Here is a 20,002-nt window from a genome sequence, read left to right on the forward strand (position 1 = left end):
AATTCATGTACTTTGAATCTACATTCAATCAAATGCATTTTCCATATATTCTCAATTTGTTTCTCCTTGCCTTGCTCAATACCTTCTTTCTTTGTTGTGTTCCCTGCACCATTGTACCAATATACCATGTTTTTCTGTTCTCTTCTATTTTTTGTTCTGCTTTATTCTGAGGTTCAGCCCCTCCACTTGTACTTTCATTTTCTGTTCTCGGCACTTTCATTCTTCCTATATAATCTTTCTGAATTGGACAAATTATACAGGAAGAATGAATCTGTTTTTAATGTACACAGCCTGGGGTAAAAAACAACCACCTTCAGCTTTGACTAAATGACACATTTGCTGTGGAATTGTTTAAACATAATGTCAAAATAAACGTCACATTTATTTTTATCCAGACTTATGTTGATGATGGTAAAGTCAAACCACTGCGTCGTCTCCAGCACATGCCAAAGATTCTAAATTGGGGTTCAGGTCTGGAATCTGTGGTGCGTAAGCCATGTGTGAAAACGACGTCTCATGCTCCTTGAATTCCTCCTTCACAAGTCCGATGAGTCTGATGAATCCTGACATTGTATATTTTTTATGTTCTCTTGCAAAATGATGGTTGTAAAAGAAATGAGAAGCTACTCTCTGCATCAGTTAAAGTTAAATAAGTTGTTAACGCTGAGACATATCAATCAGTGCAGTAATTATCCAGTGGAAGGATCTGAGCTATTTATATGTGAAATATAGGGACTTGGATATGGTACTTATAATTGAGAACTGGGTCTGTATTATCTTTAAAGACTCAAACAGTCTCTGGTAACCCAAACCATCTACTGACCTAAAATGTTTAACCCATAAAGACCCAAACAGCTACTGGCAACTCAAACCATCTACTGATCTAAACTGTTTAATACCTGTTGATCCTTTAATCCTACCAATACATGTAAATAATTGGTGTAAAATACAGTTTACCATCTTTTCATGGTCATCAGATATGACTCATTTTGATATTCAGAGGCTCCACAATTACCATGGAAACACCGTCATCATCTACAACATTGATTCAGGAGTAAAATCCATGGAGTTAGATCAATGTCAGTGGATGGAGATGCTGGGTTTATGTTCAATTAATGTTATATTTTACTGAAAAAGTCACTTTTCTTACATAATAACCATCAACAGTAACATCAGAATGATGATTAAAGTGCATTATGTGCAAATTAAATATAGGACAATACTGGATTTTCACTGAAAAAGTGCAAAAAAAAACATAGAATAATATTATAATAAATGGTGATAAATCACTTAGGAAAGTTTAAATTGAAAGAAAAAATTATTTGGGAACTGACACAAATGTATTACTGGGTCTTTATGAGTTAATAACTTCTGAACCACTAAATCTATCAATATGTTGAAATAATTGGTGTAAAATACAGTTTGTCATCTTTTCATGGTCATCAGATACGACCCATTTGGCTGTTCAGAGACTCCGTAGTTACCGTGGAAACACTGTCATCTTCTACAACATTGATTCACCAGTAAAACCCATAGAGTTGGATCAATAAGAGTGGATGTAGATACTTGTTTTTACATACTGCTATCAATATCTTGGCTGAAAAAGTCACTTTTTCCTCAGTTTTCTTGGTTTTTTTTATATAATAAACCTCAACTTTTAACTGAGCTTTTATGAACATCTACATGACCTGTAAATTAAATATAGGAAAATACCTGATTTTCACTGAAAAACACAAAATACAGAGGATAATATTGTAATAAATGGTGGTAAATCACTTAAAAAAGGTTAAATATAGTGAAAAATTTGCCTGGAAAGTACAACAAAAGTAGGTCTGGGTCTTGATGGGTTAAACAAATACAGCATCTTTCCCTATTCAATTTAAAAAGCAAACATATTGAGTATTTTGCTAGATTTTTTCTTAACAAGTCACATTTATAAGTAATTGTTTTCTTGTGACTACTTACCAGTCCAGTAATTAGAACCAAAGCTGTTTAAGACCCAAAACTTATGGTGAATGACACACATTATGGTAAAGCAGTGACACAGTGTGTGCATCAGATTACTTCATTTGAGCAGTGACGTAACCTTAACTACTGTCTAACTTTGGGTGTGTATATCAGTTGTAAGATGAGATGTTGTCATTTTTGATCAACTAACAGCACAGCACATGCAGATACATGTAATATAATGGCATGCACATGCAAGACACATCAAATCTAGTATGACTACGATTATGACTGGCTCTGTAAGGCAAGGCAAGGCAAGTTTATTTGTATAGCACATTTCAGCAACAAGGCAATTCAAGGTGCTTCACACAGGACATTGAAATAAAAGAAACAAAAAGAAACACATTTAAAACATTATAAAAGAAACATGTAAAAGGTGATTAAAAACAGCAAGTAAGAAAACAACACATAAAATCAAAAAATAAAATAAAATAAAAATAAAAACACACACATATTAAAGTAAGAGTTGCAGTGCAGAGTTTCAAAAGAGAATATAAAGTTTAAAAAGTCAAAAGCCTTTTAGTCAAAGGCAGCAGTGAACAGGTGAGTCTTGAACCTGGACTTAAAAGAACTCAGACTCTCAGCAGACCTGATATTTTCTGGTAGTTTGTTCCAGATATACGGAGCATAGAAACTGAACGCTGATTCTCCATGTTTAGTTCTGACTATGGGAACAAAGAGCAGACCTGCACCAGATGACCTGAGTGGTCTGGATGGTTCATACTGGACTAGAAGGTCTCTGATGTATTTTGGGCCTAAACCATTCAGTGCTTTATATGCTAGTAAGAGAATTTTGAAGTCTATTCTCTGAGAGACAGGGAGCCAGTGTAGAGACCTGAGAACTGGACTGATGTGGTCCACTCTCTTGGTCTTAGTGAGGACTCGAGCAGCAGCATTCTGGATCAGTTGCAGTCATCGAATAGACTTTTTAGGCAGACCACAGAAGATACTGTTACAGTAGTCAACTCGACTAAAGATAAATGCATGGACAAGTTTTTCAAGGTCCTGCTGCGACATCAGTCCTTTAATCCTAGAAATGTTCTTGGGGTGATAGTAAGCTGACTTTGTAACTGTTTGTATGTGGTTTTTAAAATTCAGGTCTGAATCCATGACAACACCCAAATTCCTCGCCTGGTCTGAGGTTTTTAACTGAAGTGACTGGAGCTGCATGCTGATTTTAAGACACTCCTCCTTGGGTCCAAAAACGACTACCTCAGTTTTTTCTCTGTTTAACTGAAGAAAGTTATGGCCCATCCATTCAGATATTTGCTCCATGCATTTACCCAGTGCTTGTATGGGGCTATGGTCACCTGGGGACATTGAAATGTAGAGCTGTGTGTCATCTGCATAGTTATGGTAATCTATTTTGTTTTTTTCTATGATCTGAGCCAGTGGAAGCATGTAGATGTTGAACAGAAGGGGCCCCAGGATGGAGCCTTGGGGGACTCCACATGTAATTTTGGTCTGCTCAGATTTAAAGTTACCGATTGACACAAAATAATCCCTGCCCCTTAAGTAGGATGCAAACCAATCAAGAACTGTGCCAGATAGTCCCACCCAATTTTCCAGTCTATCAAGTAATATATCATGGTCGACTGTGTCAAATGCAGCATGACTCTTTGCAACAATCCTTAAAACTTACCTCATTCTCATTCATACCGCTCTTTTTGTTTAAAAGGTCAGTGAGAGATACACCTCAGGACCACTCCACCTGTTTTTAGCCTTTCTAGTTGTAATAAATCATTGTGTGAAGTGTTGTAAATGTGATCGGTTCTGTTGTCCATCCTGTTTGTTTGTTTATTTGTTTGTTTGTTTGGTGTATATGTAACCTGTACTGTTGTTCATTCTGTTTGTTTGCTGCATCTTAGCCAGGTCGTTATTGAAAATGAGAATCAGTTCTCAACTAACTTACCTGATTAAATAAAGCTTAAATAAAAATAAAACAAGTGGTGTCAGGCACAACAAACCCCGCCCCTCGCACGTATTGTATCTTATTTTGGCATTGATCCAGCTGATGTCATCATGTCTATGCATGTGCTGATGTTAGCATATGAATTGCCTCTATATAAATGCGCCAAGACTGAAGTAAATTGAAACAAAATTGATGCTTTACAGACGTGAAATTTTGCCTATTGTAAGTAAATGGAAGGAGAAAAAAGATTTTAAAAATTCACAAAAAAATTTGAACTTTGACCTACTTTTCCCAAAATGTAATCACATCTATTTTTGGTCACTGGCAGTCTCTAAACCCAATCTGGTATGTATTCAACCGATAGTTTTGCTGCTACAGACATTTGAAATTTCACCCAGAATAAGTAAATGGGGGAAAAGGTTTTAAAAATTCATAAAAATTGTGAACTTTGATCTTCTTTTCCCAAAATGTAATGACATCTATTTTGGGCCACTGGCAATCTATAAACCCAATTTGGTATGAATTCAACCTATTGTTTTGCTGCTAGAGTGTTAACAAACAAACAAACAAACAAACAAACAAACAAACAAAGTTGTGCCAGGCACCATTGTAGCTTATTTAGGCATTGATCCAGCTGATGTCATCATGTCTATGCATGTGCTGATGTCAGCATATCAATTGTGTTTACATATGTGCCAAGTTTGAAGTAAATTGAAACAAAATTGATGTTTTTATAGACGTGAAATTTTGCCCATTACAAGTAAATGGGAGAAGAAAAAAGATTTTAAAAATTCCTTAAAAATATTAACTTTGACCTACTTTTCCCAAAATGTAATCACATCTATTTTGAGTCACTGGTAATCTATAAATCAAATTTGGTATGAATTCAACCAGTAGTTTTGCTGCTACAGACATTTGAAATTTTGCCCATTATAAGTAAATGGGGAAAAAAAGGTTTTAAAAATTCATAAAAATTGTGAACTTTGACCTACTTTTCCAAAAATGTAATGAGGTCTAATCTGGGTCACTTGCAATCTATAAACCCAATTTAGTATGAATTCAATGAATACTTTTGCTGTTAGAGTGATAATAAACAAATAAACAAACAAACAACCAAACCAAACCGAAAACAGTACCTCTTGCCTCTCCTTTGGGTACCGTGTTGGAGAACAGTTTTTGGACACCCCATGCATTTGTGATATATTGCATTAAGAACCACTCTTAGTTATTGATCTCTGCCAAGTATTCTTCCAGCCTCCGAACCCCACATCCCTTCTGCACATGCTCTGTTCTATCAAGGTCAAAACTGGATGTTTCAGCCAGACATTGAAACACAAACAGGACATGACATTGAAACTGTCAAGAATTTAGTTTTTTTTTTCTTTTCTTGTTAACAATAAACAAACAAACAAAAAAAGCTTTTGTTTGTGTCTGTCTGATGCAGCCACACTTAAAAAAAAAAAAAAAAAAGATATTTTTCTGTAAATATTACATGATAATATTTGAGATTGTATAAAATTTTAAGGGTGTCCCAAAACTTTTTTTTTTTTTCCCACTACTGCAAGTAGACTAAGTGTGTGACATATTGTACTTTTATGAGGAAAAAAACCCAACTCCAAATCAAATCAAAACAGTCACTCCAAGAAAACATGCTGCTTCTCTTCCTGCTTCTCGAACAACAGTAAAAGGAGGGGTGTCTTATAAATCATTTGTTCACCAGGAGCCGTTCTTGGCTTTGTCTGTTTTCGTTCATCTCCAGAGCAACTGCAGCGCATGAGTCAAACCCCCGCGCAATAAACTGTGAATGAACGCCACCATTGATTAATACTTTAAAAGTCACACACATGTAGTCAGACACATTTCATCACACCATTGTGAAATAAATCCACATCTCCATGATGTCACAGCCTGAACTTTGTCATGAATCATATGGATTAGGGCAAACACTCCACTCCTGCCGACTCTGGAAAAGTACAAGCTATTAAAAATAATTTGATTGAAAAAGATTTTCTGTGTATGACACGAGGATATCGGGCAGCTGGGTGAAAGGTGACATTCTTCACTGAGAGAAATGCAACGGTCTGATAAGTCAATATTGTGCAGCTGTGTGTTGTGGCTAAGTAACAAAAAAGGTCACAGGAATTTAGTTATTATTTAACAGTAAGGCGTCAATACAACACACACCAAAAGCATTCACTGCACTGTAACACTGTTTCACACAAGGACAACTCAGCTCTACTGTATTAACCCTTTATAAAACACTCATAGAAATACTGTCATTCTAAATTTCAGCCTTAGTGTGTTATTGCAGGACATAACAAGACTATTACTTTTGGGAATGTTTTTAATTTTTTTTATTTTCATGTAGAATATCAAGGTAATTGAAGTTACCATATTTGGTTCCTTGCCTATAAGTAGCAAAAACAAACGAACAAACAAAAAAAAATTCAAGAAGTATATACAGAAATGAGGTACTATGGCACAAAATATCAGTTTGTCTATTGCCACAGAGCCAATCAAATGTTAGCATTTGTACTAGAGCCAATCACAGATACTGTTACATGAGCTCATTTGCCTCTTTTTTTTTTTTTTTTTTTTAATCAATTTTGTATTTATTTTCATGGTGCATCTCAAAAATACAATACAAAGGAACTAAGAAAGAAATTCACCGTTTATGATCTAAGATTTTGTGATACACAAAGTACAACCCCACCCCTCCAGAACCAATGGCGACCCCCATACCAACCCAACCTGGATCTCAAAATATGAAAACCAACTAATAAAAACAAATACAAGTATATAGGCGAAAGCGAATATAATTTAGCCTCTTGTTGCCACAGTACTGTGGTCATATATGGTGCATACTTCAGTGCATTCTTTTGTGTATTTTGCTACCACAGTTGATGGAAGAAACAACAAATTAGTGATAGTATATAGTATAGAAAAGGAATTATTATTCTAAATGCTCTATATGTTGTTTTATGGTGTTCTTTGCTCTGTGTGGTCAGTGAGGCTGGAGAGGGTGGGCGGAGCTACATGTTAGATGCCATGTGACTTCTCAGTTCTGTGTCAGTTTCTGCACTCTGAATGTTGTCCCAATGGCTGATTAAAATATCAATGTTGGATTTACCTACCGGCATCCTTGGCACCGTACCCCCCACCCCATTTGAAAATCTGCAGAATAAAAAATGCTGCTTCAACCAGGAATCAAAATCAAATCTTCTGTTTTGCAGTCCAAAACATTACCAAGTGAGCTAAATCTCTGCTGTCTCCAACTCCCGCCTATTTGCTATCCGATTGCCTTGGTAGTTTTCGGGATGTAACAAGTTACCAGTCTAGATATGACATAACAAAGGCACTGTTTGACTCTGTGGTAATAGACAAACCAATATTTTGTTCCACAGTACTGTGTCAGTATCCACTTTGATATAAAAAATACAAGAAAAACACATGTAAAGTGAAAGGAACATGTATTTTAGAACATTAGACCAACATCAGTGCTGATCCAGACCCCTGTCCACATCCACATGATCCCTTTGAACATCATTCCTTACATTAGTACCATTACTTCATGGTACCTAACAAAGCAGGTACACTCACTGTTCATGCAGAGGTGGACCTTACAGACCCTGGAGACCACATTGGACTTGAGATTGTTGCCTCTCTGTCCTCACTGGAACTCAGGGGTCTCAAACCATCCCGCCTAAAGGTCCAATTTGGCCTGCGGGATGAATTTGCAAGGTGCAAAAATTACACTGACGATATTAACAATCAAAGGGTGTCAAAGTCATTTTAGTTTCGGTTCCACATTCAGATCAATATGAGCTAAAGTAAAATAATAGCATAATAACCTTTTTAACCCTTTTTCTAGGTTCTACGAGGGCCGTTCAATAAGTTCATGGCCTCACCCAGAAATACTGGTTGTTATAATACAGGATGTTACATTCTTTCGTGATGGGATAGTGATGCTTGAACATCGATGGACCAAGTGCATTGCTGTAAATGGAGATTATGTTGAAAAATAAAATATAAATTATCAGTCTGTGTTGTTCTGTTCTGGGTGAGGCCATGAACTTATTGAACGGCCCTCGTAGGTTCAACTGGACTAGTTTTGCTCTTTTGAACCAAAATTAGCCCAGTTGAACCTCGAAGAACTACTAAGAAGAACAATGAGCTGGGCAAATGAGAACTTGTTCTTATTTTAGTTCCAAACTCCAAATTTTTAACAATATTATGCTTGTTACCAAATGTTTGTGTAACATTGTGCATAATGCACGCATATAAATGATAAGTTGAGGTGTAATATTGTTAAAACTGCACTTATTTTTCTTGCAAATTTCAGTTTTTTCAGGTTATTCACATGTTTTATGTTAAAGAACGGTTTGTAAATGTAAATATTTTTTTTTATAATTTAACCCTATACCACCAAACATATTTTATTCCATACATGAGTTTTGAAGCCCCCTACATGATCTGTGTGATATTTTTTGTCTTGAAAAACCTGATGTATATAATTAGATACATGCAATACACAGATAATCCACCAGGGGGGAGGGGTTTGTTCACCAGAGGCCTTTCCAGTGACACTACAAGACTGTCATTAATGAGGAAGTCATTAATGAAGAACTTTGCCAATTTTGAAAAGGAATTACCAATTTGTTAGACATGTTGTGTTATATTATGTTTTTGTTTGTTCAAAAATAATAATATTTGAGCATTGAGACCCGATGTATCAAATATGATACATAATTGAAACTCATACATGGAAATTGATATTTGAAAATAAAAAACATTGTTTTTGGTTGTTCAGAAGGACCAATAAAGGCTCCAGTTTCAAAGAACTGGAATTTTCTCTCAATGATTTTAATGGTTTAGGCTTTACAGGGTTAATGTTTTTAATTGCGCTAAAACAAAGAGAAAAAGTTGTCATTATTTATAGGTTATGATCCTATTACTTCACTGATCCAGCCCACTTGAGATCCAATTGGGCTGAATGCGGCCCCTAGAACAAATGAGTTTGACATCCCTGCTGTAAGTGTTGCTGACACTGTCCAGAAATGACCAAAAATAGTCACTTGCCCGATAAAGGGTTAACCAACTGCAATCTATTTATCATTTTTTACTCATTGTTCTCCACGTAAAACCATGCATCCCATAACAGCCCAAGGGCACGTTTCTATGCAGTCTTAATATGTGTCCCAGAGCTATGAAGTTCCTTGTGGTCTGCTGCCGGCTGTTTGGTTTCCCACATACAGTATGAGAGCCAGCCCATCTGTTATACTCCCAAACTCAGCGAACCCAAGTCACCTTTACGTTTCCTCTCACGCCCACCGCTCTCCAGAAGCTGCGAATGTTGTCTATGTCATTTATCACACTAGTGTCAGGCCAGCGGGATCAACAATAAGACTGTAAATGGTCAGCATTTTTCAAAACACAAATAGACCTGCCACAAAAAAAAGAAAAAAAAAAAAATCTAGTGCATCTATTGCCCACTTCTAAACCACAATCCTGATAGAAAAATCACTTTTATAAATCATAATCTGGCAAATTTGTGAGACAATATCTGCAGCAAGATGTTTTTACTGCAGACATTTTAACCTGTAACGGCAGGAAAACAGGTTAGTGAGTCAGCATATAACACAAGAACCATAGAAGGGTGATAAAACTGCAATAATTGATTCAAATAATCATCTATGTCTTCACCCATAAATACCCAGTGCTACTTATGTGGCACATTTAAAATAGGTTTTTCCTCTATATTTAACTCTGTAAAGCCTGAACCATTAAATCATTGACAGAAAATTCCAGTTCTTTGAAACTGGAGCCTTTATTGGTCCTTCTGAACAACCAAAAAAATGTTTTTCAAATATCAATTTCCATATATGATTTTCAACTTTGTATCATATTTGATACATCAGGTCTCAATGCTCAAATATTATTATTTTTGAACAAACAAAAACATAATATAACACAAACATGTCTAACAAATTGGTAATTCCTTTTCAAAATTGGCAAAGTTCTTCCTCCTTCCTCATTAATGACAGTCTTGTAGTGTCACTGGAAAAGCCTCTGGTGAACGAATTCCTCCCCCCCTAGTGGATTATCTGTGTATTGCATGTAGTAGGATCATAACCTATAAATAATGACAACTTTTTCCCTTTGTTTTAGTGCAACTAAAAACATTAACCCTGTAAAGCCTAAACCATTAAAATCATTGAGAGAAAATTCCAGTTCTTTGAAACTGGAGCCTTTATTGGTCCCTCTGAACAACCAAAAACAATGTTTTTTATTTTCAAATATCAATTTCCATGTATGAGTTTCAAGTATGTATCATATTTGATACATCGTGTCTCAATGCTCAAATATTATTATTTTTGAACAAACAAAAACATAACACAATATGTCTAACAAATTAATAATTCCTTTTCAAAATTGTCAAAGTTCTTCCTCCTTCCTCATTAATGTTAATCTTGTAGTGTCACTGGAAAGGCCTCTGGTGAACGAATTCCTCCCCCCTGGTGGATTATCTGTGTATTGCATGTATCTAATTGTATACATCAGGTTTTTCAAAAAAAAAAAAAAAAAAAAAAAATCACACTGACCATGTAGAGCAGGGGTGTCAAACTCATTTTCTTCCAGGGGCCACATTCAGCCCAATTTAATCTGAAGTGGGCCAGACCAGTAAAATAATTGCATGATAGCCAATAAATAATGACAACTCCAAATTGTTTTAGTGCAAAAAATAACATTCAGTTATGCCAATATTTACATTTACAAACTATCCAAACAAAAAGGATGAGAATAAGCTGAAAAATGAAATTTGTTAGGAAATATAAGTACAATTTTATCAATATTATGCCTCGACTTATCATTTATACATGTGCATTACAGATCAGATCTACAAAGGTATAAAACATTTAGTAACAGGCAAATTATTGTTATATATATATTATTGATAAAATTGCACTTAATTTTCTTTAGACATTTTGGTTGTTCATATTTGTTCAGGTTATTCACATTTTATTGTTAAAGGATAGTTTCTTAATGTAAATATTTTCATAATTGAATGTTTTTTGCACTAAATCAAAGAGAAAAAATTGGTGTTGTCATTATTTATAGCTTATTATGATATTATTTTGGAGTTCGATGCCCTAACTTGCACTTGGCAAATTCATCCCGTGGGCCGAAATGGAAACTTTGGCGGGTTGGTTTTGGCCCCCGGGCCGCATGTTTGACACCTGTGATGTAGAGGGCTTCAAAACTCATGTATCAAACACGATACGTTTGGCGTTATAGGGTTAACTTTTCTTAAGTGATTTATTAGCATTTATTATTATATTATCCCCTGTATTTTGTGTTTTTACAGTAAAAATCTGGTATTTTCCGATATTTAATTCACTGATCATGTAGATGTCAATAAAAACTTGAAGGTTATTATATCAGAAACAGAGAAAACTGAAGAAAATGGGACTTTTTCAATCAAATATATCAACTAGTGTGTCCATCCACTGTCATTGATCCAACTCCATGGGTTTTACCGGTGAATCAGTGTTGTAGAAGATGACGGTGTTTCCACGGTAACTATGGAGCCTCTCAACGTCCAAATGAGTTGTATCTGATGACCATGAAAAGATGACAAACTGCACTGATTTAAAATTAAAATTAACCTGATTTGCTTCTGAAAGATAACAAATTAGAGACAGTAACTTATTTGTAAGCCTGAATAAGTAAAAAATTACAAATGTTCTGTCTGAGTAACAAAGTAAAAAAAAAAAAAAACCAGCAAAGACGAGGTCTTTTGCACTGTGGATAAATGTAGCTATTTCACATTTTGATATGAGACTGGGTTGGTTTGACACCCAATTCTGGTTGATACTATGAAAAGTAAGTGTACTGCTGTAATGGAGTAAAAGTATGAAGTTGTACCTAAAAACGTGTTCTTGTACAGTACTTCAGTAGTTGAGTAAATTACATTCTACCAGTGAATAATGTATAAATCTATGTTTTAAGTCACTGAACTATTTTTGCTTATTTTCGTTCTGACACAGTTATTTACTGACACAGATTGACAGTAAAAGACAGGTTTAGAAATGTGTTATGTTTTTATCTCCTTTTTTTTTTTTTTTTTTTTTTTATCATCGTCATCACCAACACCAGTGATCAGAAACAACAGTCTTGCTGTAATCTGCTGCCAAACCACAAAACTGATGCGCTTTAGTCATTCCCACGGGCTGCTTGTATTGGCTGCTTGTTCATTTGGATCTGGAAACAATGAACCATGTGTGCATCATCTTTTTTTTTTTTTTCTTCCCCTTGAATAAATGTTATGGGATGTAACATCAGCAATACGTAATGGAAAAACAGTAGGGTTTTTTTTCCACAGTGTTTAAGATTTTTGTCTACTTTAGGGTGGGTCTTCACTGAGGTCAGAGAGGGTTTGGCCTTTGAGGTTTCTGCACTGATTGATTGAGTGAGTGTATTTATTTCAAATATGAATGCAAAAAAAAAAAAAGGAAAAAGAAATAAACAAACAAAACATTGAAACAAAAGACGTAGGACAAAATATATATATTCGAAAAGGAGTGAGAAGAAGCATAATTTAAATAATAACAATAACAAACTTCCTAGTCTACTGATGATACTTATTGATAAACACATTTGTTTCTGACTTTATATTATTAAGAAGAAATGTAAATATGATTTACATGAACACATAATACAATAACACATATATATGTACATATATACACATGCATACATATACATACACTTATACCATATGCTTGTACATTCTTTCTTGTACATTTTTTTTTTCCAAAAATGCATTAAATAAGTCATCATGTACTGAATGCAAAATAAATAATGAGAAGTAAAGCTAAAATTTAAAATGTAATAAATACATTCATATAATAGTTTTATTGTTAATCATCTTGTTTAAGCTTTGGTAACATTTTAAGAACATTTCTATTTCATATTATTCAAAATGAATTTATTTCAGTTGCTAAGTAATTAGTTTTTTTGTTGATGAAAGGTTCATTTATTAATTAATGATCAATTTATATATTTTTCTTATCAATGGAAAGATGGCACACACAAAATGTACTTTAAAAAAAAATTGTTTTTTTTTTAAAGAATATATATTACAGTTAAATGTATGCTGAAAAATAAAGAAAACACTGACCTTTTCTGCAAAATATATCAGTAACTGAACATAAACCAGGCGTCCCCATCCACTGTCATTGATCCAACTCCATGGGTTTTACTGGTGAATCAGTGTTGTCAAAGATGACAGTGTTTCCATGGTAACTACGGAGCCTCTGAATGTCCAAATGGGTCATATCTGATGACCATGAAAAGATGAAAAACTGCATTTTACACCAATTATTTACCTGAATTGATAGGATTAGTGGATGGAAAGTTTAGAACAGTAGATGCTTTTGGTTAATGATGGATGTTTGGGTCTTTTTGGATTAATTTATGACCAAAATTTTTTTTTTCTTATCAATTTCAGTTTATATTTTGCACACAAAATCTACTTTAAGAAATGTTTTGTTTTTTTTTTATTTTTATTTTTTTGTATATTACAGTTAAATATATGTTGTTTGCATGCAAAGTTTTGAAAATATAAACAGACACCTTTAGCACAGGAACAAATTTTGCCTATTTATTATTTATTTATTTATTTATTTAAAAAATGGCGCAGCAAGAGTTGGTCTATTTCAGGGGGTACTCCACTGTAAAAAGTTTATGAACCACTGTTGTACCACAACCAACAAAGGAGAACTGTGCAATTCGTGCAAGGGGAAGTTCGATTTCTGTAATGTGTAAAGTGTGACCAAACAGCTGCAGGGGGTTTCCTGTTTAAAAGGGTCATTTCTGAATCATGTATTTTCAAGTATTCAGATCATATTCGTATGAAGCTGATCTAGGTTCGGGTTCATAGGGGGGATCCCTCACCACAGACAAACTTTCACAAACACTTACTCAGTTGTGTTTTTCTTCCTGCTCTCCTCTATCTACCCTCTCCCACTCCCTTCCTGGATAGGAAAAAGAAAAGCCTGATCATTGCGTAACAAAACTTTCGCTCTTCACTCTGCCTCAAGTGGCGTGTGTGCGCGCGCTCCTCGTCACCACGTGCGCTCTTTTACGCAGCGCGCTCTGGATCTGGATCTGGATCTGGATGACCAAAGACCTCTCTTTCTCAGTTTGAGAACTTCAGCTGTGCAGGGTGGGGTGGGGTATGCTGACTTAGAGAGGGGCGTGTGTTGTCAGCTTCAAGTATCGTGCGGGTATCGTGCATTCCGGGACAGGCATATAAAGTCTTCGGATCCAACATTGAGAGTAGAGAAAAAAGTTTGCAAACGCTAAGAACTGTTATCACCGCTGACCCAAAGACGAAACCGCACAGAAAAAGTAAGTGTTCATTAACTCCTACTTCTTTTTTTTTTCTTTTCTTTTCTTTTTTTTTGTCTTATGTAGTTGCTTTTTCTCAGGAGGCAGATGTGAAGTGAAGTGTGAACTCTACGCATGACCTAACGGTTTGGTTCTCTTGTAGACAAGCCTCAAGTGCAATTTAAAGTTTAAATGGGGGGTGGGGGTGGGGGGTTCTGTGCGTAAATTGGAAAGCAACACAGACCATAATAAATTGTATTACACACTTGTCTGGTTTCAACACTAATATTAAGTGTTTAAGAATTACTGACCTGGAATATACTCAGCATTTCATTGGCTCCACATGAAGTTTTTTTTTTTTTTTTTTTTTTTTTTTTAATATAAAGTTTATTCTGTTTGGTTTACACATGAGAGGTGGTGGTGGTGGTGGTGGGGGGGGGCATATAGTTTGAACTGCACAACTTTGATTTTCTGTTATTCCTCGTTTTCCATGTTCACTGAGCCTTGTATTGGTTTGTTGCCACCCAGTTTATTTCATCTCAGAGACCTTTAAGGACATACTTTAAAGTTCTTCTCTTCCCTTTATGGAGGATTTTGGTGTATCTTATATTATTTATTTTACACAGAACCAACATCTGACAAACAAGCCTGGCAATTGAAAGCGTCTGTTATTATTTGGGAACACTGACTTGAATTTGAGGCGCTTATCTCAGGGGCCAGTAGGCATACCAGCCGTGCCAGCATGCCAACACTAACTGGTTGAACAGATGAGGGAGGGGCGCAGAATAAAGGAAGACGTGATACATGTAGTAGTGATAGGCAGTGGGGAGTGAAAAAAAAAAAAAGATGAAGAAGTAACAATTTCAAGCTTGGCTGATGACTGTTTTATAAATCCATTTAACTGTGTGCATTAATGTGTGAGGCAGGGACAAGACTGCCAAAGAATTAGTCTTGTGGAATGGCTTTTCATGCTTTTAGGGGTTCAGTGGATGATTCTAATTGGCCCATTTTAGGCCACCTAAGGTGCAGTTGTGAGATAACTTGACTCTTTTTAAAGCCTTTGAGAAGCCAAATTACCACATAACAAAAAGCCTGAAAAGCTTTAGTTCAGTTGTTACGATTGAAAATACTCTTTTTTTTTTTTTTTTTTTGTTGGAGTATTTGGCCAATTATAACTGCACCTTGAATTCCAGCCAAAATATTTAATCAGCTGTTGCCCCGGGCTTCATTTATTCAACTTTTTTTCTTTGTATCCAGTCAAATCCTGTTTTGCTTTTCACTTAATATCAGTCTAGTCTGCAGGGAAAGCAGAGGACCGGTCAAAGTGTGTGACCTAAGTGTTGGGTGGGGATCACGTTGCAATCTAATGCAGCTGATATGCTCCATTGTATCTGTCACAATGATTATGACTGTTTATGTGAAATATTTAGAAGTTTGAGAAATATTTAAAGGGAGGGGAATGTAATCTGACCAGCAGATGAACTCAGGAAGTGGACATTTTTGAAGTGAACATATTTTTACAGCATACGTATACACATGTTTTCGATACTACACATGTATAAGGAAAAGCCCCTCCCTAACACAGGACAATGACCTTCAAAAGATTTTGTTTATGTATTTCTGGTGTCAAGTCATGGAACAGTCTAAGTGAGGAACTCAAGCAAAGTCCAAATATTAACCAGTTCAAGAAAATGTACACAAATATTTTGTTTAGCAGTTACAGTTGATAATTATCATTACTGACTATTGTTATTTACTAATTGATATGGTGTAGGGATTAGAGGCAGAGAAGCCTATGGGAATGTATATGAGTGTGTATGTGTCAGTGTATATATGCATTTGTACATGTATATGTGTGTATATGTATATATGTGTATGTATGTATATATGAATATGATTGTATATGTGGATCTATCTATCTATCTATCTATCTATCTATCTATCTATCTATCTATCTATCTATCTATCTATCTATCTATCTATCTATCTATCTATCTATCTATCTATCTATCTATCTATCTATCTATCTATCTATCTATTGCTGGTACATATTGCTCCTTTTTGAATATGACTCTTTTTCTCTTTTTCTTTTTGTGTATATTATTTTTTTTTTGCTTCCTTGAATTTTCATTTCAATATTATGTTGTGCAAAGAAGTCAATTAGCAGATATCAGGAAGCTTATACCATTTCCATCTTCAAAATAAATCAATAATTAAAAAAAAACCCCAAACAAACAACCAAGAAAACAAAAAAAGCACGTCATCCCTAGTGGTTTTCACAGCTTAACCCTTAAAGACCCACTGCTACTTTTGTTGCATTTCCCAAATAAATTGTTCTCTATTTCTACTTTTCTTACCTGAGTTATCACCATTTTTAAAATCATATTATCCTCTGTATTTTGCATTTTTTAGTGTCAGTCATGTATTTTCCTATATTTAATCCCCAGATCAATCAGATGTTTATGAAAATTCAGAGTACATTTAAAATAATTACATCAAAGCAGAGAATAATTAAGGAAAAATGACTTTTTCAGCAAAGATATTGCTGATTGATTTTCTTAAATGATTTATCACCATTTACTATAATATTATCGTCTGTATTTTGTATTTTATCAGTATATTTTATCAGTATAAATCAGGTATTTTTTCAGTAAAAATCCTGCATTTTCCTATATTTAATGAAAAACTCAGATTAAAGTTGAAGATTATTACATCAAAAATCGAGAAAATGGAATAAAAAGTGACTTTTTCAGCAGATACTGTATATCAATAACAGAACATAAACCCAGTGTGTCCATCCACTGTCACTGATCCAACTCCATTGGTTTTACTGGTGAATCAACGTTATAGAAGATGACAGTGTCTCCACGGTAACTACGGAGCATCTGAATGTCCAAAGGAGTCATATCTGATGACCATGAAAAGATGACAAACTGTATTTTGCACTAATTATTTACATGTATTGATAGGATTAGTGGATCAGCAGATATTAAACAGTTTAGATCAGTAGATGGTTTGTGTCACCGGTGGCTGTTTGGGTTTCTAAGGGTTAATTATCAGCTGCTTTTTTTCTCTCCAAGCCATTGTACTCTGCTTATCTGATATGAATACACATAGCTAATTAAGTTATAATCAATAGAAAAGCATTATCATTTAATCACCAGTTTAGGTTTTAATTAAAATGAAACTGGCTTCATCTATACTGGGCACACTTCAAAAGAACACATGCTAAGACATATAAATCTGTGCGTACAGTCACTAATTGTTTATAAAATTTAGAGTAATCGCCCCATAAACCAACATGTTCTGCATATGTTTACTTAACAACCACGATTCCCTCCTGACAATGTACATTTCTGCAGCTCATTACACTTCACAGGTCTTTTACAAGAGCTAACAAAACTCTACGGCGCCTCAATGTTTGGTTAATTTTGTATGCAGCGCCTTGTGTGGCTTATAGATGCAGATGTGGACGAGTAGAAGAGAAAGAGGGGGATGAGAAAGATGAGAAGGGCAGATCTCCACCCTCACATATTCACTGTAGTAAACACTTTGAGTTTTTGCTCTGCCAGGATTGAAACTTGGTATGTGACATTTAACCCTGTAAAGCCTGAACTATTAAATCACTGACAAAAAAATTCCAGTTCTTTCAAATTGGAGCCTTTATTGTTCCAAAGAAACATTTTTCAAATATCAATTTCCATGTATGAGTTTCAATTTTGTATCATATTTGATACATCGGGTCCCAATGCTCAAATATTATTATTTTTGAACAAACAAAAACATAATATAACACAATATGTCTAACAAATTGGTAATTCCTTTTCAAAATTGACAAAATTCTTCCTCCTTCCTCATTAATGACAGTCTTGTAGTGTCACTAGAAAGGCCTCTTGTGAATGAACTCCTCCCCCTGGTGGATTATCTGTGTATTGCATGTATCTAATTGTATACATCAGGTTTTTCAAGACAAAAAATGTCCCACTGATCATGTAGAGGGCTTCAAAACTCATGTATCAAATATGACACATTTGGTGTTATAGGGTTAAACGCAGAGGATGGACAGGAAGGACAAGCTTACCCTCTCTCTGACTGGGTTCTTCTGTGAAACTTGTTCTAAAAACAGGATGTTGGGGCTAAAAATTCAAACCAGATGTAGACTAATGTTATGAAGCAAGTATGAAAGCACTTTGGGTGTATTTTAAATATAAATACTTACTGAGATAAAAGAGAAACTATTTTTCAGATACAACACATTGTTATATTATTTTACATTATAATTAATACAAAAATCTGCATGTAACACGGTCAAAAGGACACGAAAATTACGCTCTACTATTTAAAAAAAAAAAAAAAAATCTCTTCATTCTCTCGCAGGTACATTTTGGGAATTGAACTAATTATGCAAGGCAGAGTGTTTCACAAAAATGACCGCTGTTGCAAAATCATTCGCAATTTATATGTGTTTAACTGGGCAGGTTCCGCATGTAACACAAGTGGACACGATGGGTTACACACAAAACCTGGAATGAGACTGAGATTCATGAAAAACAAACTTGTCTGGATTAGAAAAACCACTAGGATTGACAAATTTAACACAGTGTTTATTTATAGCGGTATATAAGACCATTTACAGACATGTTTTCAGATCAAATGCACTGACACCTAGGTAGCTTTTCATGTCCTAATTTTGGTCCTATTTTTGGCCCTAATATTTGATTAAAAATTCATTAACCCATAAAGACCCAGAGCTGCTCTTATGTCAGTTCCCAAATGAATTTTTCCCTCTATTTAATCTTTCTTAAGTGATATATCACCATTTATCATAATATAATACTCTCCATTTTTGCATTTTTTCAGTGAAAATCAGGCATTTTCCTATATTCATTTTACTGATCATGTACTTTAATCATCATGCTGAGATTCCATTTAAGGGTTATCCTACCAAAAACAGAGAAAACTTGAGAAAAAAAATGACTTTTTCAGTAAAATATATTACACCAATTATTTCAATATATTGACAGGTTTAGTGGTTCAGAAGTTATTAACCCCTAAAGACCCAGTGCTACTTTTGTGTCAATTCCCAAATGAATTTTTCTTTCTATTTAACCTTTCCTAAGTGATTTATCACCATTTATTTTAATATTATTCTCTGTTTTTTTGTACTTTTTCAGTGAAAATCAGGTATTTTCTTATATTTAATTTGCAGATCATGCACTTTAATCATCATTCTGATGTTATTTTTGAGGGTTATTAAGTCAAAAACAGAAAAAACTTAAGAAAAAATGACCTTTTCAGTAAAATATATCATTAACTGAACATAAACCCAGTGTCTCCATCCACTGTCATTGATCAAATTCCATGGGTTTTACTGGGGAATTAATGTTGTAGAAGATGACAGTGTTTCCATGGTAACTTCGTAGCCTTTGAACGTCCAAATGGGTCATATATGATGACAATGAAAAGAGGAAAAACTGTATTTTAGACCAATTATTTACTCGTATTGAAAGTATTAGGTGCTCTAAAGTTATTAAACATTTTAGATCAGTAGATGCTTTTGGTCACTGGTGTGTATTTGGGTCTTTATGGGTTAATTATGGGATGGCTCAGAGCAAGAGTATAATTTTTTTTTTTTTGCATTTATTTGAGGTCATCATTAGGTACATCCTGAGGTGAAATATGTCTAAATTT

The 20,002-nt window shown here is 34.7% G+C and overlaps 1 protein-coding gene across 1 annotated transcript in view; it reads left to right on the plus strand.

Moving 5' to 3' along the window:
• Positions 1-14,171: 14,171 nt before the first annotated feature.
• Positions 14,172-20,002, plus strand: part of tgm1l1 (transglutaminase 1 like 1) — a 67,376-nt gene continuing 61,545 nt past the window's right edge. The window contains exon 1 of the mRNA XM_030160509.1: positions 14,172-14,332. The gene's annotated coding sequence lies outside the window, so the exon portion shown is untranslated. The remainder of the gene's footprint in view (positions 14,333-20,002) is intronic.

Source organism: Sphaeramia orbicularis, chromosome 17, assembly GCF_902148855.1.
Source record: "Sphaeramia orbicularis chromosome 17, fSphaOr1.1, whole genome shotgun sequence".
Lineage (NCBI taxonomy): Eukaryota > Metazoa > Chordata > Actinopteri > Kurtiformes > Apogonidae > Sphaeramia > Sphaeramia orbicularis.